This window comes from Oncorhynchus gorbuscha, unplaced genomic scaffold (assembly GCF_021184085.1).
Source record: "Oncorhynchus gorbuscha isolate QuinsamMale2020 ecotype Even-year unplaced genomic scaffold, OgorEven_v1.0 Un_scaffold_3545, whole genome shotgun sequence".
Taxonomy (NCBI): domain Eukaryota; kingdom Metazoa; phylum Chordata; class Actinopteri; order Salmoniformes; family Salmonidae; genus Oncorhynchus; species Oncorhynchus gorbuscha.
Window position 1 is genome coordinate 15441 of NW_025747754.1, and position 27060 is coordinate 42500.

Sequence of the window (27060 nt, forward strand, 5' to 3'; positions counted from 1 at the left end):
CACTGTCCCTCTTCTCTCTTCCCTCCTTCCTTGTTTCCTTCCCTCCACTGTCCCTCTTCTCTCTTCCCTCCTTGTTTTCCTTCCCTTCCACTGTCCCTCTTCTCTCTTCCCTCCTTCCTTGTTTCCTTCCCTTCCTCTTCCCTCTTCCCTCCTTCCTTGTCCTTCCCTCCACTGTCCCTCTTCTCTCTTCCCTCCTTCCTTGTTTCCTTCCCTCCACTGTCCCTCTTCTCTCTTCCCTCCTTCCTTGTTTCCTTCCCTCCACTGTCCCTCTTCTCTCTTCCCTCCTTCCTTGTTTCCTTCCCTCCACTGTCCCTCTTCTCTCTTCCCTCCTTCCTTGTATCCTTCCCTCCACTGTCCCTCTTCTCTCTTCCCTCCTTCCTTGTTTCCTTCCCTCCACTGTCCCTCTTCTCTCTTCCCTCCTTCCTTGTTTCCTTCCCTCCACTGTCCCTCTTCTCTCTTCCCTCCTCCTTCCTTGTTTTCCTTCCCTCCACTGTCCCTCTTCTCTCTTCCCTCCTTCCCTCTTCTCTCTTCCCTCCTTCTTTCCTTCCCTCCACTGTCCCTCTTCTCTCTTCCCTCCTTCCTTGTTTCCTTCCCTCCACTGTCCCTCTTCTCTCTTCCCTCCTTCCTTGTTTCCTTCCCTCCACTGTCCCTCTTCTCTCTTCCCTCCTTCCTTGTTTCCTTCCCTCCACTGTGATTCTTCTCTTTACCTTTCCGGTACACTTCTTGACGAGGGAGGTGAGCTCGGACAGGACGAGGTCCACGCATTTCAGACACGGCTCTTTCAGTTTAATGATCTGCTTTTTCACTATGGCCTCAAAGGCTAGGTCAGGGGTGAACAGGCCTGTTCTGGAGCATCGTGGGAGATGTAGTTTATCACGGTAGGGCAGGAGAAGGAGGAGCCAGGGAGTGGGAGGAGTCATTGAAGTGGGGAGGTGTCCCGGAAGTGGGAGGGGTCCGTGAGTGGGACGGGTCATGGTGGGGAGGAGTCAGGGAAGTCCGGAAGGGAGAGAGGTAGGGGAGCAGTGAAGGAGAGAAATAAAATAAAGAGAGAGAAGGGATGAGGGAGATGAGAGAGAGAAGAACACAGAGAGAGAGAGAGAGAGAGAGAGAGAGAGAGAGAGAGAGAGAGAGAGAGAGAGAGAGAGAGAGAGAGAGAGATAAAAGGCATTTTGTTTAGTCAGTTAGTTCATACTGGCATCTGTTACTAAACTTTGACATCCACTACAAGGTGTGTGTGTGTGTGTGTGTGTGTGTGTGTGTGTGTGTGTGTGTGTGTGTGTGTGTGTGTGTGTGTGTGTGTGTGTGTGTGTGTGTGTGTGTGTGTGTGTGTGTGTGTGTGTGTGTGTGTGTGTGTGTGTGTGTGTGTGTGTGTCCGCACGCACGCGTGTGTCAATCTGCAGTTTGTCTTCAGGTGGAACCAGAGACACGTGAGGAGAAACATAAACAGTCTCACACATCTCACAGCACAACACCCTGAAAACAGTAGAAGAAAGCTCCACATCGCCCCCCTGTGGCCAGGAGTAGCATGGCATGTCAGGCATTACAGGCTCCATGCTCCCTGGTGTGAAGTCTCCCCTAGGTACAGATCTAGGATCAGCTTCTCTTCCCCAATTCTAAACTAACCTAATCGTTAACCATTAGTGTGGAAAATGCTAAACTGACCCCAGATCAGCTTTTAGGGTCAACTTCACCCTACACAGTACCATGCAGTGCACTATCCTGGGGCCTAGATTAGCATGGTAGCATTAAAGGCTAGTTCCATAGCGCCCCCATGTGGCCTGGAGTAACATGACAGGGCATTACAGGCTCCATGCGGTGCACTATCCTGGGGCCGAGGTTAGCATGGTAGCATTAAAGGCTAGCTCCATAGCGCTCCCATGTGGCCTGGAGTAACATGACAGGGCTTTACAGGCTCCATGCAGCGAGGTACCTTATTGGTGCACTGGCGCACGGTGTTGATGAGCTCTTGGATCACCAGGTCCATACATTTCAGACACGGCTCTTTCAGCTTAATGATCTGCTTTTTCACTATGGCCTCAAAGGCTAGATCAGGGGTGAACAGGCCTGTTCTGGAGGGGGCACACAGACAGACACACAGACATGTAGAGAGAGGCAGGTGGAAAGACAGACAGACAGATAGACAGAAATGTAGGTAAAAACTGACACAGACATGTAGGCAGACATGTAGGCAGAGACAGACAGACAGACAGACAGACAGACAGACAGACAGACAGACAGACAGACAGACAGACAGACAGACAGACAGACAGACAGACAGACAGACAGACAGACAGACAGACAGACAGACAGACAGACAGACAGACAGACAGACAGACAGACAGACAGACAGACAGACACATAGAGATAGAGACAGACAGGTAGATAGAGAGACAGATAGAGAGGTAGATAGAGAGGGGAGACAGACAGGTATATATAGAGGTAGATAGAGACAGACAGGTAGATAGAGAGGGAGAAAGAGACAGACAGGTATATAGAGAGGTAGATAGAGACCGACAGGTATATAGAGAGGCAGACAGGTAGATAGAGAGGGAGATAGAGACAGACAGGTATATAGAGAGGTAGATAGAGACAGACAGGTATATGGAGAGGGAGATAGAGACAGACAGGTATATAGAGAAGTAGATAGAGACAGACAGGTATATAGAGAGGTAGATAGAGACAGACAGGTAGATAGTGAGGGAGATAGAGACAGACAGGTAGATAGAGAGGGAGATAGAGACAGACAGGTAGATGTCTGTCTGTCTGTACTTGCCTCACTCCATGGATGTTCTTGATGGCATAACTGATCTCTCTCCTCAACTCCTTCTCATCAAACTCCATCTGAACACAACACACAGAGGCGAAATCAGTGTGTGTGTTTTTGGTTTTACTAGGTACCAGACGTCCTCACATAGACAGTAAAACAAGGAACATTCTGAGAAGTGAGGACATTACGCCAGTCCTCACAAGGAAAAATACTATTTTAAGCTTAGGGTTTAGGGTTGGGGTTATGGTTAGGGTTAGGGTTTAGGGTTGGGGTTATGGTTAGGGTTTAAGGTTGGGGTTATGGTTAGGGTTAGGGTTTAGGGTTGGGGTTATGGTTAGGGTTTAAGGTTGGGGTTATGGTTAGGGTTAGGGTTTAGGGTTGGGGTTATGGTTAGGGTTAGGGTTTAAGGTTGGGGTTATGGTTAGGGTTAGGGTTTAGGGTTGGGGTTATGGTTAGGGTTTAAGGTTGGGGTTATGGTTAGGGTTAGGGTTTAGGGTTGGTGTTATGGTTAGGGTTTAAGGTTGGGGTTATGGTTAGGGTTAGGGTTTAGGGTTGGGGTTATGATTAGGGTTAGGGTTTAGGGTTGGGTTTACGGGTAGGGTTAGGGTTTAGGGATAGGGTTAGGTTTAGGGTTAGAGGTTAGGGTTAGGGTTTAGGGTTGGGTTTACGGTTAGGGTTTAGGGTTAGGGTTTAGGGTTAGGGTTTAGGGTTGGGTTTACGGTTAGGGTTTACAGTTAGGGTTTACAGTTAGGGTTGGGGTTTAGGGTTGGGTTTACGGTTAGGGTTTGGGTTTAGGGTTGGGGTTTAGGGTTGGGTTTACGGTTAGGGTTTACGGTTAGGGTTGGGGTTTAGGGTTGGGGTTTAGGGTTGGGGTTTACGCTTGGGTTTACGGTTAGGGTTTGGGTTTAGGGTTGGGGTTTAGGGTTGGGTTTACGGTTAGAATTTAGGGTTAGGGTTTAGGGTTGGGGTTTAGGGTTGGGTTTACGGTTAGGGTTTAGGGTTGGGTTTACGGTTATTGTTAGGGTTGGGTTTACGGTTTAGGGTTGGGGTTTAGGGTTGGGTTTAGGGTTGGGTTTACGGTTAGGGTTTAGGGTTGGGGTTTAGGGTTGGGTTTACGGTTAGGGTTGGGGTTTAGGGTTTAGGGTTGGGGTTTAGGGTTGGGTTTACGGTTAGGGTTGGGGTTTAGGGTTGGGTTTACGGTTGGGTTTACGGTTAGGGTTTGGGTTTAGGGTTGGGTTTACGGTTAGAGTTTAGGGTTAGGGTTTAGGGTTTAGGGTTAGGGTTTAGGGTTGGGGTTTAGGGTTGGGTTTACGTTTAGGGTTAGGGTTTGGGTTTAGGGTTGGGTTTACAGTTAGGGTTGGGGTTGGGGGTTAGGGTTAGAGTTGGGGTTGGGGTTTACGGTTAGGGATTTTGATTGGGAATACATTTTTGGGTCCCCACAAGGATAGTAAAACAATGTGTGTGTGTGTGTGTGTACCTTGACCAGTTCGAAGGGGAATCTCTCGTGGAAGATCCTGTTGATTCTAGCTCCTCCAGAGAGCTCCGCAGTATCCACCTGATCACCTGATCCCTCAATACGCTTCTCAAAGTCTACACCAAACTGCTGAACCATCCTACACACACACACACACACACACACACACACACACACACACACACACACACACACACACACACACACACACACACACACACACACACACACACACACACACACACACACACACACACACACACACACACACACACACACAGTCATATTACAAAAGTACTGACAGACAGATACAGTATATATATATGTGTGTGTGTGTGTTTATATACTGACTGCAGTAGGGCCTTGGTCTTGCGTGTGTGTGTTTATATACTGACTGCAGTAGGGCCTTGGTCTTGCGTGTGTGTGTGTGTTTATATACTGACTGCAGTAGGGCCTTGGTCTTGTGTGTGTGTGTGTGTTTTATATACTGACTGCAGTAGGGCCTTGGTCTTGCGTGTTGGGTCGTCTGGTTTGAAGTTCTTGTATTCCTCCACCTCTTTCTCCAGAGAGAGAAGCTGGCTCTGGAGCTTACTACGTAACCCTGGCAACGTGTCCCGGATGTGGTTGGTCAGTTGCTGGAGGGAGAGGGGGGGGGGGGAGATGGAGACAGAGTGGGAGAGAAAGATAGAGACAGAGTGAGAGAGAAAGATAGAGACAGAGTGAGAGAGAAAGATGGAGACAGAGTGAGAGAGAAAGATAGAGACAGTGAGAGAGAAAGATGGAGACAGAGTGAGAGAGAAAGATGGAGACAGAGTGAGAGAGAAAGATAGAGACAGAGTGGGAGAGAAAGATAGAGACAGAGTGGGAGAGAAAGATAGAGACAGAGTGGGAGAGAAAGATAGAGACAGAGTGGGAGAGAAAGATAGAGACAGGGTGGGAGAGAAAGATAGAGACAGAGTGGGAGAGAAAGATAGAGACAGAGTGGGAGAGAAAGATAGAGACAGGGTGGGAGAGAAAGATAGAGACAGGGTGGGAGAGAAAGATAGAGACAGAGTGGGAGAGAAAGATAGAGACAGAGTGGGAGAGAAAGATAGAGACAGGGTGGGAGAGAAAGATAGAGACAGAGTGGGAGAGAAAGATAGAGACAGAGTGGGAGAGAAAGATAGAGACAGAGTGGGAGAGAAAGATAGAGACAGGATGGGAGAGAAAGATAGAGACAGGGTGGGAGAGAAAGATAGAGACAGAGTGGGAGAGAAAGATAGAGACAGGGTGAGAGAGAAAGATAGAGAGGGAGAGAAAGAGAAAGATAGAGACAGGGTGGGAGAGAAAGATGGAGACAGAGTGGGAGAGAAAGATAGAGACAGAGTGGGAGAGAAAGATAGAGACAGAGTGGGAGAGAAAGATAGAGACAGGGTGGGAGAGAAAGATAGAGACAGAGTGGGAGAGAAAGATAGAGACAGAGTGGGAGAGAAAGATAGAGACAGGGTGGGAGAGAAAGATAGAGACAGAGTGGGAGAGAAAGATAGAGACAGAGTGGGAGAGAAAGATAGAGACAGGGTGGGAGAGAAAGATAGAGAGGGAGAGAAAGATAGAGACAGAGTGGGAGAGAAAGATAGAGACAGAGTGGGAGAGAAAGATAGAGACAGAGTGGGAGAGAAAGATAGAGACAGAGTGGGAGAGAAAGATAGAGACAGGGTGGGAGAGAAAGATAGAGACAGGGTGGGAGAGAAAGATAGAGACAGAGTGGGAGAGAAAGATAGAGACAGGGTGAGAGAGAAAGATAGAGAGGGAGAGAAAGAGAAAGATAGAGACAGGGTGGGAGAGAAAGATGGAGACAGAGTGGGAGAGAAAGATAGAGACAGAGTGGGAGAGAAAGATAGAGACAGGGTGGGAGAGAAAGATAGAGACAGGGTGGGAGAGAAAGATAGAGACAGAGTGGGAGAGAAAGATAGAGACAGGGTGAGAGAGAAAGATAGAGAGGGAGAGAAAGAGAAAGATAGAGACAGGGTGGGAGAGAAAGATGGAGACAGAGTGGGAGAGAAAGATAGAGACAGAGTGGGAGAGAAAGATAGAGACAGAGTGGGAGAGAAAGATAGAGACAGAGTGGGAGAGAAAGATAGAGACAGGGTGGGAGAGAAAGATAGAGACAGAGTGGGAGAGAAAGATAGAGACAGGGTGAGAGAGAAAGATAGAGACAGAGACAGAGTGAGAGAGAAAGAGAAAGATAGAGACAGGGTGGGAGAGAAAGATAGAGACAGGGTGGGAGAGAAAGATAGAGACAGGGTGGGAGAGAAAGATGGAGACAGGGTGGGAGAGAAAGATAGAGACAGAGTGAGAGAGAAAGATAGAGACAGGGTGGGAGAGAAAGAGAAAGATAGAGAGGGAGAGAAAGAGAAAGATAGAGAGAGAAAAAGAGAAAGATAGAGACAGAGTGAGAGGGAAAGAGAAAGATAGAGACAGGGTGGGAGAGAAAAGATAGAGAGGGAGAGAAAGAGAAAAATAGAGACAGAGTGAGAGAGAAAGAGAAAGATAGAGACAGAGTGAGAGAGAAAGAGAAAGATAGAGACAGGGTGGGAGAGAAAGATGGAGACAGAGACAGAGTGAGAGAGAAAGAGAAAGATAGAGACAGGGTGGGAGAGAAAGATAGAGACAGGGTGGGAGAGAAAGATAGAGACAGGGTGGGAGAGAAAGATGGAGACAGGGTGGGAGAGAAAGATAGAGACAGAGTGAGAGAGAAAGATAGAGACAGAGACAGAGTGAGAGAGAAAGAGAAAGATAGAGACAGGGTGGGAGAGAAAGATAGAGACAGGGTGGGAGAGAAAGATAGAGACAGGGTGGGAGAGAAAGATGGAGACAGGGTGGGAGAGAAAGATAGAGACAGAGTGAGAGAGAAAGATAGAGACAGGGTGGGAGAGAAAGAGAAAGATAGAGAGGGAGAGAAAGAGAAAGATAGAGAGAGAAAAAGAGAAAGATAGAGACAGAGTGAGAGAGAAAGAGAAAGATAGAGACAGGGTGGGAGAGAAAGAGAAAGATAGAGAGGGAGAGAAAGAGAAAAATAGAGACAGAGTGAGAGAGAAAGAGAAAGATAGAGACAGAGTGAGAGAGAAAGAGAAAGATAGAGACAGGGTGGGAGAGAAAGAGAAAGATAGAGAGGGAGAGAAAGAGAAAAATAGAGACAGGGTGGGAGAGAAAGAGAAAGATAGAGAGAGAGAGAAAGAGAAAGATTGAGAGAGAAAGAGAAAGATAGAGACAGAGTGAGAGAGAAAGAGAAAGATAGAGACAGGGTGGGAGAGAAAGATGGAGACAGGGTGGGAGAGAAAGATAGAGACAGGGTGGGAGAGAAAGAGAAAGATAGAGAGGGAGAGAAAGAGAAAAATAGAGACAGGGTGGGAGAGAAAGAGAAAGATAGAGAGGGAGAGAAAGAGAAAAATAGAGACAGGGTGGGAGAGAAAGAGAAAGATAGAGAGGGAGAGAAAGAGAAAAATAGAGACAGGGTGGGAGAGAAAGAGAAAGATAGAGACAGAGAGAGAGAGAGAGAGAGACAGAGAGAGAGAGAGTAGTGTCGAGCGATTAACTGACATTTTCGTTTTTTGGGGGTTATAACTAATTGGCTGACGTCGGTTCAATTACTTGAATTCCAAACAGTATTTTTTTTTGTTAGTCCAACACGCTGTTTCTCTAGAGAGAAATCAAATAATTCACAAATGATTCTCAAGTCAAAAAATATGTGGGACGCTGGGCTGAAGCAAATATTCAACCTAGTTCAGTGCAGAAACGTAATAATGAACTACAATGACCTTAACCCATTGCACCTGCTTTTTTCCCTAGACGGGTCAGAGAGGAAGAGGCGAAACGAGAGGGCTCACCCGCTAAAAATCTGTCCAAAATAAGCCCAATGCGTTTCTATGGGCAAAATATGCAGATCTGAGCTTGTCGTCTCCATTCCTTTGGGACAACGACTGTTAAAGCGGAGACATGAGCATCTCATCATTATCTACAGATCTCTGGACAGATAACCTTTTACACCCTGCTGGGTTAGACACACAGACCACGTGGAAGAGGAATGTACACAACGACAAGAGAGAGAGAGGGACAGAGACAGTTTGTGAAAGTATGTCTTATCTACTTTGAAGAACTAGTCAAATGTTGATATAGTGTCTACATATCTAACCTGGTTGAGTGTTTTCTGTAGATGTGGTGTTCCCATGCGGTCAGCTATGTGTCTGTATCCTGGATGAGACAGGAAGAACTTCCTCTCTGCACCCAGAGCTGCTTTAATATCCTTCCTGCCGTCAATATCCTTCTGACTACGATTCACCACCCCGATGTAACCTGGAGAGGAGGAGAGGTGGTTGTTACCCTGTTATAACCTGGAGGGAGCAGCTTATAACAGGTGTGTGTGTGTGTGTGTGTGTGTGTGTGTGTGTGTGTGTGTGTGTGTGTGTGTGTGTGTGTGTGTGTGTGTGTGTGTGTGTGTGTGTGTGTGTGTGTGTGTGTGTGTGTGTGTGTCACCCCTTCGTAGCGGCAGTAGTTTATTCTCTAGAATGTCCCGTGCGTCCGTCCCCTCATCCATCAGGTCCAGCTTGGTGATCACTCCGATGGTGCGTAACCCTGGAAACACATAGGTCAACACAGGTCGTCGCCGTGGCAACTTTCCACTCTTTCCACTCTCTCTCCATCCCATTATATGAAAAGATCAGGTAAGAGTTTGACCACTTTTATGCAGCGAAAACAGACAAATATTTCCAAATCGGATTTTAGTAACCACATTGTGGGCCTGTTAGAACACATACAACATAACAGATTTGCCTGACACACACACATACAAACGTAACCTCTCTACACACACTCTGCCCCCCCTCCTTACCTTGAGGGTCGACCTCCTTAGAAATCTTGAGAGCATCAGAGTTGGCCAGATCCTGGTTAGCTGGAGTCACAGCCAGGATCAGACAGGATTCTTTAGTTATGAACTGCATATAACAGAATCAGACAGGATTCTTTAGTTATGAACTGCATATAACAGGATCAGACAGGATTATTTAGTTATTAAATGCATATAACAGAATCAGACAGGATTCTTTAGTTATGAACTGCATATAACAGAATCAGACAGGATTATTTAGTTATTAAATGCATATAACAGAATCAGACAGGATTCTTTAGTTATGAACTGCATATAACAGAATCAGACAGGATTATTTAGTTATGAACTGCATATAACAGGATCAGACAGGATTCTTTAGTTATGAACTGCATATAACAGTGTCAGACAGGATTCTTTAGTTATGAACTGCATATAACAGTGTCAGACAGGATTCTTTAGTTATGAACTGCATATAACAGAATCAGACAGGATTATTTAGTTATGAACTGCATATAACAGTGTCAGACAGGATTATTTAGTTATGAACTGCATATAACAGTGTCAGACAGGATTCTTTAGTTATGAACTGCATATAACAGAATCAGACAGGATTCTTAAGATAGTAACTGCATATAACAGTGTCAGACAGGATTCTTTAGTTAGTAACTGCACATAACAGTGTCAGACAGGATTATTTAGTTATGAACTGCATATAACAGTGTCAGACAGGATTCTTTAGTTATGAACTGCATATAACAGAATCAGACAGGATTCTTAAGTTAGTAACTGCATATAACAGAATCAGACAGGATTCTTAAGATAGTAACTGCATATAACAGTGTCAGACAGGATTCTTTAGTTATGAACTGCATATAACAGAATCAGACAGGATTATTTAGTTATGAACTGCATATAACAGAATCAGACAGGATTCTTAAGTTAGTAACTGCATATAACACAATCAGACAGGATTCTTTAGTTAGTAACTGCACATAACAGTGTCAGACAGGATTCTTTAGTTAGTAACTGCACATAACATTTTCAGACAGGAAAATTTAGTTATTAAGTGCATAGAATATATACATTTTAGTACATAACATAGAAGACAAGACTATATTACTTTAAAGAGGCAATCAGCAGTTGAAACAATAATAAAGCTCTCGACTGACTCATGTTTCAGTCAAAAGCTGGGCCTGGAGTAATGTAACCCCTCTCAAATTCATAGGCAGAGCTATGGATGCAAAGACTGACCGTCCAGGATATCAACATGATCGTTGTAACCATGTTATGAGGCCATATAGAGTTTGTTTACATTTACATTGTTTACAACATTAACAACAGTAAAACAATCTTCTCTTCTGGGATCTGATGCAGTGTGACAGTTGAACTGAGCTCAGGAAGCACTAACACCTTATATTCAATATGTCAATATGTACATATCATTCACTTATACGTCCAAAAATGGATGTAGCACCTGTAGATTGCCCCCTAAACATATATTTAATTACCCCCTTTCTCTTTCTCTTTAACATATACTTAATTACCCCCTTTCTCTTTCCCTTTAACATATACTTAATTACCCCCTTTCCCTTTAACATATACTTAATTACCCCCTTTCCCTTTAACATATACTTAATTACCCCTTTTCCCTTTAACATATACTTAATTACCCCCTTTCTCTTTCCCTTTAACATATACTTAATTACCCCTTTCCCTGTAACATATACTTAATTACTTTCCTTTAACATATACTTAATTACCCCTTTCCCTTTAACATATACTTAATTACCCCCTTTCCCTTTAACATATACTTAATTACCCCTTTCTCTTTCCCTTTAACATATACTTAATTACCCCCTTTCTCTTTCCCTTTAACATATACTTAATTACCCCTTTTCCTTTCATATACTTAATTACCCCTTTTCTCTTTCCCTTTAACATATACTTAATTACCCCCTTTCTTTCCCTTTAACATATACTTAATTACCCCTTTTCTCTTTCCCTTTAACATATACTTAATTACCCCCTTTCCCTTTAACATATACTTAATTACCCCCTTTCTTTTAACATATTTAACATATACTTAATTACCCCTTTCTCTTTCCCTTTAACATATACTTAATTACCCCTTTCTCTTTCCCTTTAACATATACTTAATTACCCCTTTCTTTCCCTTTAACATATACTTAATTACCCCCTTTCTCTTTCCCTTTAACATATACTTAATTACCCCCTTTCCCTTTAACATATACTTAATTACCCCCTTTCCTTTAACATATACTTAATTACCCCCTTTCTCTTTAACATATACTTAATTACCCCCTTTCCTTTAACATATACTTAATTACCCCTTTCTCTTTAACATATACTTAATTACCCCCTTTAACATATACTTAATTACCCCTTTCTCTTTAACATATACTTAATTACCCCCTTTCCTTTCCCTTTAACATATACTTAATTACCCCTTTCTTTCCTTTAACATATACTTAATTACCCCTTTCTCTTTAACATATACTTAATTACCCCCTTTCTCTTTCCCTTAACATATACTTAATTACCCCCTTTCCTTTAACATATACTTAATTACCCCCTTTCTCTTTCCCTTTAACATATACTTAATTACCCCCTTTCCCTTTAACATATACTTAATTACCCCTTTCCTTTAACATATACTTAATTACCCCTTTCCCTTTAACATATACTTAATTACCCCCTTTCCTTTAACATATACTTAATTACCCCCTTTCTCTTTCTCTTTAACATATACTTAATTACCCCCTTTCCCTGTAACATATACTTAATTACCCCCTTTCCCTTTAACATATAATTACTTTCCTTTAACATATACCCCCTTTCTCTTTCTATTTAACATATACTTAATTACCCCCTTTCCCTGTAACATATACTTAATTACCCCCTTTCCCTTTAACATATACTTAATTACCCCTTTCCCTTTAACATATACTTAATTACCCCCTTTCTCTTTAACATATACTTAATTACCCCCTTTCCCTGTAACATATACTTAATTACCCCTTTCCCTTTAACATATACTTAATTACCCCCTTTCCTTTAACATATACTTAATTACCCCTTTCCCTTTAACATATACTTAATTACCCCTTTCCCTTTAACATATACTTAATTACCCCTTTCTCTTTCTCTTTAACATATACTTAATTACCCCTTTCCCTGTAACATATACTTAATTACCCCCTTTCCCTTTAACATATACTTAATTACCCCCTTTCCTTTCTCTTTAACATATACTTAATTACCCCCTTTCCTTTAACATATACTTAATTACCCCTTTCTCTTTCCTTTAACATATACTTAATTACCCCCTTTCCTGTAACATATACTTAATTACCCCTTTCTCTTTAACATATACTTAATTACCCCTTTCCTTTCTCTTTAACATATACTTAATTACCCCTTTCCCTTTATACTTAATTACCCCCTTTCTCTTTAACATATACTTAATTACCCCCTTTCCCTTTAACATATACTTAATTACCCCTTTCTCTTTAACATATACTTAATTACCCCCTTTCCCTTTAACATATACTTAATTACCCCTTTCCTTTAACATATACTTAATTACCCCTTTCTCTTTAACATATACTTAATTACCCCTTTCCCTTTAACATATACTTAATTACCCCCTTTCTCTTTAACATATACTTAATTACCCCCTTTCCTTTAACATATACTTAATTACCCCCTTTCCTTTAACATATACTTAATTACCCCTTTCCTTTAACATATACTTAATTACCCCCTTTCTCTTTAACATATACTTAATTACCCCCTTTCTCTTTAACATATACTTAATTACCCCATTTCTCTTTAACATATACTTAATTACCCCCTTTCTCTTTAACATATACTTAATTACCCCCTTTCCCTTTAACATATACTTAATTACTTTAACATGTACTTTATTACTCTTTGGATATGAACTACACACAACATAGAAGATATACTATATTACTTTAATATTTAAAGTGTATAGAGAATAGAGTGCCATCTGGTCAAAAGTAGTGCACTATCTAGGGAATAGGGTGCCATCTGGTCAAAAGTAGTGCACTATCTAGGGAATAGGGTGCCATTCTAGTCAAAAGTAGTGCACTATCTAGGGAATAGGGTGCCATTCTAGTCAAAAGTGGTGTACTATCTAAGGAATAGGATGCCATTTTGGGAATAGGGTGCCATTTGGGACCGTAACCACAGTCTCTGACCTGCATCAGCATGTCTCTGATCTGGTGCTCGATGTCGACTGGCTGGTCTCCCACCGCTACCTTAGTCATCCCTGGTAGATCTATAAGAGTCAGGTTTAACACTGAGGAGGGAGGGAGGGATGGGAGTAGGGAGAGAGGGATGGGAGTAGGGAGGGATGGGAGTAGGGAGAGGGAGAGAGGAAGGGAGGATGTGTGGGAAAGGGGGGAGGATAGAGGGAGGGAGAGAGAGAAGGGGGAGGGAGAGAGAGGGAGAGAGAGAGAGAGAGAGAGAGAGAGAGAGAGAGAGAGAGAGGGAGAGAGAGAGAAACAGAGAGAGAGACAGAGAGAGACAGACAGAGAGACAGACAGACAGACAGACAGACAGAGAGAAAGAGAACGAGGGAGAGAGAGATTAAATTATTAAATTAAAATGGAAAATGTATTTGCTCATTGTACATCAATCTACAGAGAGGGAGGTTTACACTGTAACAGGGGTGTTCACAAAGAGCTGAAGATGGGCCTTGGGATGAGAGATGTGTACCTAACCTGACCTGTACCTAACCTAACTCGAGAGATGTGTACCCTGAATCTAACTTGAGAGATGTGTACCTAACCTGACATGAGAGCTGTGTACCTAACCTAACTTGAGAGATGTGTACCTAAACTAACCAGGGAGATGTGTACAACCTAACCTGAGAGCTGTGTAACCTAACCTAACCTGAGAGATGTGTACATAACCTGAGAGATGTGTACCTAACCTAACCTGAGAGATGTGTACCTAACCTAACCTGAGACATGATGAGAGATGTGTACCTAACCTAACCTGAGAGATGTGTACATAACCTAACATGAGAGATGTGTACCTAACCTGGCCTGAGAGATGTGTACCTAACCTAACCTGAGAGATGTGTACCCAATCTAACCTGAGATGTGTACCTAACCTGGTCTGACCTAACCTAACTTGAGAGATGTGTACCTAACCTGACATGAGAGCTGTGTACCTAACCTAACCTGAGAGATGTGTAAGTAACCTGGGAGATGTGTACCTAGCCTGGCCGAGAGATGTGTACCTAACCTGAGAGATGTGTACCTAACCTGAACCCAAGAGATGGGAGATGTGTACCTAACCTAACCTGAGAGATGTGTACCTAACCTAACCTGAGAGATGTGTACCTAACCTGAGAGATGTGTACCTAACCTAACCCAAGAGAGGTGTAACTAACCCGGGGAGATGTGTACCTAACCTAACCTGAGAGATGTGTACCTAACCTAACCTGAGAGATGTGTACCCGGTCTAACCTGAGAGATGTGTACCTGACCTAACCTGAGAGATGTGTACCCGATCTAACCTGAGAGATGTGTACCTAACCTGATCTGAGAGGTGTATATCTAACCTAACCTGAGAGATGTGTACCTAACCTAACCTGAGACATGTGTACCCAACCCGAGAGATGTGTACCTAACCTAACCTGAGAGATGTGTACCTAACCTAACTTGAGAGACGTGTACCTAACCTGACATGAGAGCTGTGTACCTAACCTAACCTGAGACATGTGTACCCAACCCGAGAGATGTGTACCTAACCTGACATGAGAGCTGTGTACCTAACCTGACATGAGAGATGTGTAACTAACCTGAACTGAGAGATGAGTACCTAGTCTGACCTGAGAGATGTGTACCTAACCTAACATGAGAGATGTGTACATAACTTGACCTGAGAGATGTGTACCTAGTCTGACCTGAGAGATGTGTACCTAACCCAAGAGGTATGTACCTAACCTGACCTGAGAGATGTACCTAACATGAGAGATGTGTACCTAACCTGAGAGATGTGTACCTAACCTAACCTGAGAGGTGTGTACCTAACATGAGAGATGTGCACCTAGCCTGAGAGATGTGTACCTAGCCTGAGAGATGTGTACCTAACCTAACTTGAGAGATGTGTACCTATCCTAACCTGAGAGATGTGTACCTAACCTAACTTGAGAGATGTGTACCTAACCTAACCGGAGAGATGTGTACCTAGCCTAACCCAATAGATGTGTACCTAACCTAACCTGAGAGATGTGTACCTAGCCTAACCTGAGAGATGTGTACCTAACCTAACCTGAGAGATGTGTACCTAGCCTAACCCGAGAGATGTGTACCTAACCTGGCCTGAGACATGTGTACCTAGCCTAACCTGAGAGATGTGTACCTAGCCTAACCTGAGACATGTGTACCTAACCTAACCTGAGACATGTGTACCTAACCTAACTTGGGAGATGTGTACCTATCCTAACCTGAGAGATGTGTACCTAACCTAACCTGAGAGATGTGTACCTAGCCTAACCTGAGAGATGTGTACCTAGCCTAACCTGAGACATGTGTACCTAACCTAACCTGAGAGATGTGTACCTATCCTAACCTGAGACATGTGTACCTAACCTAACCCGAGAGATGTGTACCTAACCTGGCCTGAGAGTTGTGTACCTAACCTAACCTGAGAGATGTGTACCTAACCTAACCTGAGACATGTGTACCCAACCCGAGAGTTGTGTACCTAACCTAACCTGAGAGATGTGTACCCAATCTAACCTGAGAGATGTGTACCTAACCTGGCCTGAGAGATGTGTACCTAATCTAACTTGAGAGACGTGTACCTAACCTGACATGAGAGCTGTGTACCTAACCTGACATGAGAGCTGTGTACCTAACCTAAATTGAGAGCTGTGTACCTAACCTAACTTGGGAGATGTGTACCTATCCTAACCTGAGACATGTGTACCTAACCTAACCTGAGACATGTGTACCTAACCTAACCTGAGAGATATGGACCAAACCCGACCACTGACTGTCGCAGAACATACGATCTCATTGTAGATTTTGGTTACAAGAAAACCATAGGAGACTGGTAGGGAGTATCTGATAGACTCAGTCCTAGATATATCAGTGAACCTTGGGAGACTGGTAGGGAGTATCTGATAGACTCAGTCCTAGATATATCAGTGAACCATGGAAGACTGGTAAGGAGTATCTGATAGACTCAGTCCTAGATATATCAGTGAACCTTGGGAGACTGGTAGGGAGTATCTGATAGATATATCAGTGAACCTCAGTCCTAGATATATCAGTGAACCTTGGGAGACTGGTAGGGAGTATCTGATAGACTCAGTCCTAGATATATCAGTGAACCTTGGGAGACTGATAGGGAGTATCTGATAGTCCTAGATATATCAGTGAACCTTGGAAGCAATAGGAGATCAGGAACAGGAGACAGAGTCAATGCAACAGCTGTTCTCACGCCATTCGCTACAGTAACAACATGGAACTAGACTATAGTAACAACATGGAACTAGACTATAGTAACATGGAACTAGACTATAGTAACAGTATGGAACTAGACTATAGTAACATGGAACTAGACTACAGTAACAACATGGAACTAGACTATAGTAACAACATGGAACTAGACTATAGTAACAACATGGAACTAGACTATAGTAACAACATGGAACTAGACTATAGTAACAACATGGAACTAGACTATAGTAACATGGAACTAGACTATAGTAACAACATGGAACTAGACTATAGTAACAACATGGAACTAGACTATAGTAACATGGAACTAGACTACAGTAACAACATGGAACTAGACTATAGTAACAACATGGAACTAGCCTATAGTAACAATATGGAACTAGACTATAGTAACAGCATGGAACTAGACTATAGTAACATGGAACTAGACTATAGTAACATGGAACTAGACTATAGTAACATGGAACTAGACTATAGTAACAGTATGGAACTAGACTATAGTAACATGGAACTAGACTATAGTAACAACATGGAACTAGACTATAGTAACATGGAACTAGACTACAGTAACAACATGGAACTAGACTATAGTAACATGGAACTAGACTATAGTAACATGGAACTAGAATATAGTAACAACATGGAACTAGACTATAGTAACAACATGGAACTAGACTATAGTAACAATATGGAACTAGAATATAGTAACAACATGGAACTAGACTATAGTAACATGGAACTAGACTATAGTAACAGCATGGAACTATAGTAACAGAACTATAGTAACATGGAACTAGACTATAGTAACAGCATGGAACTAGACTATAGTAACATGGAACTAGACTATAGTAACATGGAACTAGACTATAGTAACATGGAACTAGACTATAGTAACATGGAACTAGACTATAGTAACAACATGGAACTAGACTATAGTAACATGGAACTAGACTATAGTAACATGGAACTAGACTATAGTAACATGGAACTAGACTATAGTAACAGCATGGAACTAGACTATAGTAACATGGAACTAGACTATAGTAACATGGAACTAGACTATAGTAACATGGAACTATATTACTATAGTAACATGGAACTAGACTATAGTAACATGGAACTAGACTATAGTAACATGGAACTAGACTATAGTAACATGGAACTAGACTATAGTAACAACATGGAACTAGACTATAGTAACAACATGGAACTAGACTATAGTAACATGGAACTAGACTATAGTAACATGGAACTAGACTATAGTAACAACATGGAACTAGACTATAGTAACAACATGGAACTAGACTATAGTAACATGGAACTAGACTATAGTAACAACATGGAACTAGACTATAGTAACATGGAACTAGACTATAGTAACAACATGGAACTAGACTATAGTAACAACATGGAACTAGACTATAGTAACATGGAACTAGACTATAGTAACAGCATGGAACTAGACTATAGTAACAACATGGAACTAGACTATAGTAACATGGAACTAGACTATAGTAACAGCATGGAACTAGACTATAGTAACATGGAACTAGACTATAGTAACATGGAACTAGACTATAGTAACATGGAACTAGACTATAGTAAGAGCATGGAACTAGACTATAGTAACATGGAACTAGACTATAGTAACAGCATGGAACTAGACTATAGTAACAACATGGAACTAGACTATAGTAACATGGAACTAGACTATGGAACTAGACTATAGTAACAACATGGAACTAACATAGTAACATGGAACTAGACTATAGTAACAGCATGGAACTAGACTATAGTAACAACATGGAACTAGACTATAGTAACAACATGGAACTAGACTATAGTAACATGGAATTAGACTATAGAAACATGGAACTAGACTATAGTAACAACATGGAACTAGACTATAGTAACAGCATGGAACTAGACTATAGTAACAACATGGAACTAGACTATAGTAACATGGAACTAGACTATAGTAACAGCATGGAACTAGACTATAGTGACATGGAACTAGACTACAGTAACAACATGGAACTAGACTATAGTAACATGGAACTAGACTATAGTAACAACATGGAACTAGACTATAGTAACATGGAACTAGACTACAGTAACATGGAACTAGACTATAGTAACAACATGGAACTAGACTATAGTAAGAGCATGGAACTAGACTATAGTAACAACATGTAACTAGACTATAGTAACAACATGGAACTAGACTATAGTAACATGGAACTAGACTATAGTAACATGGAACTAGACTATAGTAACATGGAACAAGACTATAGTAACATGGAACTAGACTATAGTAAGAGCATGGAACTAGACTATAGTAACATGGAACTAGACTATAGTAACATGGAACTAGACTATAGTAACAACATGGAACTAGACTATAGTAACATGGAACTAGACTATAGTAACATGGAACTAGACTATAGTAACATGGAACTAGACTATAGTAAGAGCATGGAACTAGACTATAGTAACAACATGGAACTAGACTATAGTAACATGGAACTAGACTATAGTAACAACATGGAACTAGCCTATAGTAAGAGCATGGAACTAGACTATAGTAACATGGAACTAGACTATAGTAACAACATGGAACTAGCCTATAGTAAGAGCATGGAACTAGACTATAGTAACATGGAACTAGACTATAGTAACAACATGGAACTAGCCTATAGTAAGAGCATGGAACTAGACTATAGTAACAACATGGAACTAGACTATAGTAACAACATGGAACTAGCCTATAGTAAGAGCATGGAACTAGACTATAGTAACATGGAACTAGACTATAGTAACAACATGGAACTAGCCTATAGTAAGAGCATGGAACTAGACTATAGTAACAACATGGAACTAGACTATAGTAAGAGCATGGAACTAGACTATAGTAACAACATGGAACTAGACTATAGTAACATGGAACTAGACTATAGTAACATGGAACTAGACTATAGTAACAACATGGAACTAGACTATAGTAACATGGAACTAGACTATAGTAACATGGAACTAGACTATAGTAAGAGCATGGAACTAGACTCCGGCGCAAATGAGGGGGTATTTTGAAGTATGCATCATGTGTAGTGTTAATGGTAGCAGGGGTTACCTGGGTAGTATTGCTGGGATATCACCTTGAAACGTATTTACAGTGCTGATTTACCTCAGGATGAAGTACAGTTGATTAACCTCTTCAACCTATGGGGCGCTAAACGTGCCCGTTTTAAGCGCAATATTTTGTCACGAAAAGATGCTCGAATATGCATATAATTGGCAGCTTTGGAAAGAAAACACTCTGACGTTTTCAAAACTGCAAAGATATTATCTGTGAGTGCCACAGAACTCATGCTACAGGCGAAACCAAGATGTAACCTCATCTCCAGCTGAAACGGATGCAGTCAACATCTCCAGCTGAAACGGATGAAGTCAACATCTCCAGCTGAAACGGATGAAGTCAAAAGCTCCAGCTGAAACGGATGAAGTCAAAAGCTCCAGCTGAAAAGTCATTATCAGTTGTCCGACGAGAGATGGAAATGAGAGTCCATAGTGTAATTACAGATCAGAGGACATTAGTCTCGGAGGTGTCAACAAAATAATCAACCGTGAAAGTGAATCATGTTTTATTTTCTGCTCATTTAGAAGTCATTTTCAAAGTTTATGTGATGTTGAACAGTATGGAAATACTATTGAGGGTTTTAAATACTGGCTATACTGGTTAATGGTTACGGTCACTGATAAGATTGGATCGCTGTAGATTAGTGAGGAATGTGGGTCGAGGTCAGGTCAGATGTGGATTCAGGGGAGGAATGTGGGTCGAGGTCAGGTCAGATGTGGACTAGGGAGGAATGTGGGCCGAGGTCAGGTCAGATGTGGATTAGGGAGGAATGTGGGTCGAGGTCAGATGTGGACTAGGGAGGAATGTGGGATTAGGGAGGTCAGGTCAGATGTGGATTAGGGAGGAATGTGGGCCGAGGTCAGGTCAGATGTGGATTAGGGAGGAATGTGGGCCGAGGTCAGGTCAGATGTGGATTAGGGAGGAATGTGGGTCGAGGTCAGGTCAGATGTGGACTAGGGAGGAATGTGGGCCGAGGTCAGGTCAGATGTGACTAGGGAGGAATGTGGGCCGAGGTCAGGTCAGATGTGGACTAGGGAGGAATGTGGAGGTCAGTCAGATGTGGACTAGGAGGAATGTGGGCCGAGGTCAGAGGGATTAGGGAGGAATGTGGGCAGGTCAGATGTGGGGCTAGATGGGATTAGGGAGGAATGTGGGCCGAGGTCAGGTCAGATGGATTAGGGAGGAATGTGGGCCGAGGTCAGATGTGGACTAGGGAATGGGGCCGAATGATGGGAGGAATGTGGGTCGAGGTCAGGTCAGATGTGGACTAGAGGTCAGGTCAGATGTGGACTAGGAGGAATGTGGGCCGAGGTCAGATGTGGACTAGGGAGGAATGTGGGCCGAGGTCAGGTCAGATGTGGACTAGGGAGGAATGTGGGTCAGGTCAGATGTGGATTAGGGAGGAATGTGGGCCGAGGTCAGATGTGGACTAGGGAGGAATGTGGGCCGAGGTCAGATGTGGACTAGATGGAGGAATGTGGGGCCGAGGTCAGGTCAGATGTGGACTAGATGGAGGAATGTGGGCCGAGGTCAGATGTGGACTAGGGAGGAATGTGGGTCGATGGTCAGGTCAGATGAAGGGAGAAGGAACAGTCTTATTAAACACATCTCTTGAGAAGGAACTTTATTAAACACTCTCTGCCTAGCAACATAGACGTGGTGTTTGGACGAGCAGGAGACTCTGGTCTAAAGGAGGGTATAAATACTGGTGCTGCTGGAAACTTTGTCTTGTGCAGCTGTTTGACCCAGTGGGGAAAACATTTGGTTTGTGCTTTGACTAGTTGTCCATCAGTTGTTCACTCTGTTTACCAGAACCTAACAAAGCAGAACTGCTTTCAGGACTGTGTGTTTTGCATGTTTGTGTGTGCTTGAACATATGTCCGTGAGTCTCTCGCTCTGTGTGTGTGTGTGTGTGTGTGTGTGTGTGTGTGTGTGTGTGTGTGTGTGTGTGTGTGTGTGTGTGTGTGTGTGTGTGTGTGTGTGTGTGTGTGTGTGTGTGTGTGTGTGTGTGTGTGTGTGTGTGTGTGTGTGTGTGTGTGTGTGTGTGTGTGTGTGTGTGTACCATTAGGGGAATAGACTCGGAGGTTGATGGGAACAGCAGAGATTCCCTTATTGGACCCAGTGATGCGATCAGTCTCGGCCTCAATCTCCAAACGCACCTCATCAAAGTCCACAAACTTACGACCTTTACAATGAAGGAACTCAGCATACTCTGTTATTAAGGAGGGAGGGAGGGAGGGACATAGAGAAGAGGTTCAAGGGAGAGAGAGGAATAGAGAGAGGGCGAGAGAGAGGTGAGAGAGAGAGGAAGAGGTTAGAGGGAGAGAGAAAACATCTGTAAGTCACCACAAAAACGAAGCATGTCATGACATGTCATGATTGATTAAATTCAGATTGTGTTACTGGCCTACACCATACCCCATAATGTCAAATTTGAGTTATGTTTTACATTTTTGGCTAATTCATTAAAAATGAAAAGCTGAAATGTCATGAGTCAATAAGTAATCCAGTCCTGTGTTATGGCTTGAGTCAATAAGTAATCCAGCCCTGTGTTATGGCATGAGTCAATAAGTAATCCAGCCCTGTGTTATGGCTTGAGTCAATAAGTAATCCAGTCCTGTGTTATGGTTTGAGTCAATAAGTAATCCAGCCCTGTGTTATGGCATGAGTCAATAAGTAATCCAGTCCTGTGTTATGGCTTGAGTCAATAAGTAATCCAGTCCTGTGTTATGGCTTGAGTCAATAAGTAATCCAGTCCTGTGTTATGGCTTGAGTCAATAAGTAATCCAGTCCTGTGTTATGGCTTGAGTCAATAAGTAATCCAGTCCTGTGTTATGGTTTGAGTCAATAAGTAATCCAGTCCTGTGTTATGGCTTGAGTCAATAAGTAATCCAGTCCTGTGTTATGGCTTGAGTCAATAAGTAATCCAGTCCTGTGTTATGGCTTGAGTCAATAAGTAATCCAGTCCTGTGTTATGGCTTGAGTCAATAAGTAATCCAGCCTGTGTTATGGCTTGAGTCAATAAGTAATCCAGTCCTGTGTTATGGCTTGAGTCAATAAGTAATCCAGTCCTGTGTTATGGCTTGAGTCAATAAGTAATCAGTCCTGTGTTATGGTTTGAGTCAATAAGTAATCCAGTCCTGTGTTATGGCTTGAGTCAATAAGTAATCCCAGTCCTGTGTTATGGCTTGAGTCAATAAGTAATCCAGTCCTGTGTTATGGCTCAATAAGTAATCAGTCCTGTGTTATGGTTTGAGTCAATAAGTAATCAGTCCTGTGTTATGTCATGAGTCAATAAGTAATCCAGCCCTGTGTTATGGCTTGAGTCAATAAGTAATCCAGCCCTGTGTTATGGTTTGAGTCAATAAGTAATCAGTCCTGTGTTATGGCTTGAGTCAATAAGTAATCCAGTCCTGTGTTATGGCTTGAGTCAATAAGTAATCCCAGTCCTGTGTTATGGCTTGAGTCAATAAATGTAATCCAGTCCTGTGTTATGGCTTGAGTCAATAAGTAATCCAGCCCTGTGTTATGGCTTGAGTCAATAAGTAATCCAGCCCTGTGTTATGGTTTGAGTCAATAAGTAATCCAGTCCTGTGTTATGGCTTGAGTCAATAAGTAATCCAGTCCTGTGTTATGGTTTGAGTCAATAAGTAATCCAGCCCTGTGTTATGGCTTGAGTCAATAAGTAATCCAGTCCTGTGTTATGGCTTGAGTCAATAAGTAATCCAGTCCTGTGTTATGGCTTGAGTCAATAAGTAATCCAGCCCTGTGTTATGGCTTGAGTCAATAAGTAATCCAGTCCTGTGTTATGGCTTGAGTCAATAAGTAATCCAGCCCTGTGTTATGGCTTGAGTCAATAAGTAATCCAGCCCTGTGTTATGGCTTGAGTCAATAAGTAATCCAGCCCTGTGTTATGGCTTGAGTCAATAAGTAATCCAGCCCTGTGTTATGGCTTGAGTCAATAAGTAATCCAGACCTGTGTTATGGCTTGAGTCAATAAGTAATCAGTCCTGTGTTATGGCTTGAGTCAATAAGTAATCCAGCCCTGTGTTATGGCTTGAGTCAATAAGTAATCCAGTCCTGTGTTATGGCTTGAGTCAATAAGTAATCCCAGCCCTGTGTTATGGCTTGAGTCAATAAGAATTCCAGCCCTGTGTTATGGCTTGAGTCAATAAGTAATCCAGCCCTGTGTTATGGCTTGAGTCAATAAGTAATCCAGCCCTGTGTTATGGCTTGAGTCAATAAATAATCCAGCCCTGTGTTATGGCTTGAGTCAATAAGTAATCCAGCCCTGTGTTATGGCTTGGTCAATAAGTAATCAGTCCTGTGTTATGGCTTGAGTCAATAAGTAATCCAGCCCTGTGTTATGGCTTGAGTCAATAAGTAATCCAGCCCTGTGTTATGGCTTGAGTCAATAAGTAATCCAGCCCTGTGTTATGGCTTGAGTCAATAAGTAATCCAGCCCTGTGTTATGGTGAATCTAAATGAGTTCAGGGTAAACATATGCTTAACATTTCACATAATAAGATGTATGGACTCACTCTGTGTGCAATAATGGTGTTTAACATACTTTTTGAATGACTACCTCATCTCTGTACCCCACACATATAATTATCTGTAAGGTCCCTCAGTCGAGCAGTGAATTTCAAACACAGATTCAACCACAAATACCAGGGAGGTTTGCAAATGCCTCGCAAAAGAAGGGCACCGATTGGTAGATGGGTAAAAAAAGCAAACATTGAATATCCCTTTGAGAATGTTATTGTGAAGTTATTAATTACACTTTAGATGGTGTATCAATACAGCCAGTCACTACTAAGATACAGGCGTCCTTCCCAACTCAGTTGCCAGAGAGGAAGGAAACTGCTAGGGTTTTCACCATGAGGCCAATGGTGACTTTAAAACAGTTACAGAGTTTAGTGGCTGTGATAAGAGAAAACTGAGGATGGATAGACAACATTGTAGTTACTCCACAATACTAACCTAAATGACAGTGTACAAAATACAAATATTCAAAATGCATCCTGTTTGCAATAATTTTTTTTAGGATAAAAATAAACGGAATAGAGCTAAGCACAGAACCTGGTTCAAACTGCTTTCCAACAGACACTGGGAGACAAATTCACCTTTCAGCAGGACAATAACCCAAATCACAAGGCCAAATATACACTGGAGTTGCTTACCAAGACAACATTAAATGTTCCTGTCTGGCCTATTTACAGTTTTGACTTAAATCAACTTGAAAATCTATGGCAAGACTTGAAAATGGTTGTCTAGCGATGATCAACAACCAACTTGACAGACCTTGTGATTTTTAGACGTGTGTCCATTCTAGAGTTCTAAGGTGATTTTTAGACAGTGTCCATTCTAGAGTTCTAAGGTGATTTTTAGACAGTGTCCATTCTAGAGTTCTAAGGTGATTTTTAGACAGTGTCCATTCTAGAGTTCTAAGGTGATTTTTAGACAGTGTCCATTCTAGAGTTCTAAGGTGATTTTAGACAGTGTCCATTCTAGAGTTCTAAGGTGATTTTTAGACAGTGTCCATTCTAGAGTTCTAAGGTGATTTTTAGACAGTGTCCATTCTAGAGTTCTAAGGTGATTTTTTAGACAGTGTCCATTCTAGAGTTCTAAGGTGATTTTTAGACCGTGTCCATTCTAGAGTTCTAAGGTGATTTTTTTAGACAGTGTCCATTCTAGAGTTCTAAGGTGATTTTTAGACAGTGTCCATTCTAGAGTTCTAAGGTGATTTTTAGACAGTGTCCATTCTAGAGTTCTAAGGTGATTTTAGACAGTGTCCATTCTAGAGTTCTAAGGTGATTTTTAGACAGTGTCCATTCTAGAGTTCTAAGGTGATTTTTAGACAGTGTCCATTCTAGAGTTCTAAGGTGATTTTTAGACCGTGTCCATTCTAGAGTTCTAAGGTGATTTTTAGACAGTGTCCATTCTAGAGTTCTAAGGTGATTTTAGACAGTGTCCATTCTAGAGTTCTAAGGTGATTTTTAGACAGTGTCCATTCTAGAGTTCTAAGGTGATTTTTAGACAGTGTCCATTCTAGAGTTCTAAGGTGATTTTTAGACAGTGTCCATTCTAGAGTTCTAAGGTGATTTTTAGACAGTGTCCATTCTAGAGTTCTAAGGTGATTTTTAGACCGTGTCCATTCTAGAGTTCTAAGGTGATTTTTAGACCGTGTCCATTCTAGAGTTCTAAGGTGATTTTTAGACAGTGTCCATTCTAGAGTTCTAAGGTGATTTTTAGACAGTGTCCATTCTAGAGTTCTAAGGTGATTTTTAGACAGTGTCCATTCTAGAGTTCTAAGGTGATTTTTAGACCGTGTCCATTCTAGAGTTCTAAGGTGATTTTTAGACAGTGTCCATTCTAGAGTTCTAAGGTGATTTTTAGACAGTGTCCATTCTAGAGTTCTAAGGTGATTTTTAGACAGTGTCCATTCTAGAGTTCTAAGGTGATTTTTAGACAGTGTCCATTCTAGAGTTCTAAGGTGATTTTTAGACAGTGTCCATTCTAGAGTTCTAGGTGATTTTTAGACAGTGTCCATTCTAGAGTTCTAAGGTGATTTTAGACAGTGTCCATTCTAGAGTTCTAAGGTGATTTTTAGACCGTGTCCATTCTAGAGTTCTAAGGTGATTTTTAGACCGTGTCCATTCTAGAGTTCTAAGGTGATTTTTAGACAGTGTCCATTCTAGAGTTCTAAGGTGATTTTTAGACAGTGTCCATTCTAGAGTTCTAAGGTGATTTTTAGACAGTGTCCATTCTAGAGTTCTAAGGTGATTTTTAGACCGTGTCCATTCTAGAGTTCTAAGGTGATTTTTAGACAGTGTCCATTCTAGAGTTCTAAGGTGATTTTTAGACAGTGTCCATTCTAGAGTTCTAAGGTGATTTTTAGACAGTGTCCATTCTAGAGTTCTAAGGTGATTTTTAGACAGTGTCCATTCTAGAGTTCTAAGGTGATTTTTAGACAGTGTCCATTCTAGAGTTCTAAGGTGATTTTTAGACAGTGTCCATTCTAGAGTTCTAAGGTGATTTTAGACAGTGTCCATTCTAGAGTTCTAAAGGTGATTTTTAGACAGTGTCCATTCTAGAGTTCTAAGGTGATTTTTAGACAGTGTCCATTCTAGAGTTCTAAGGTGATTTATAGACCGTGTCCATTCTAGAGTTCTAAGGTGATTTTTAGACAGTGTCCATTCTAGAGTTCTAAGGTGATTTTTAGACAGTGTCCATTCTAGAGTTCTAAGGTGATTTTTTTTAGCAGTGTCCATTCTAGAGTTCTAAGGTGAT

General features: G+C 41.9%; 1 pseudogene; it reads right to left on the reverse strand.

The window, feature by feature from the left end:
* Positions 1-27060, reverse strand: part of LOC124027858 — a 43109-nt pseudogene that overhangs the window by 14824 nt on the left and 1225 nt on the right.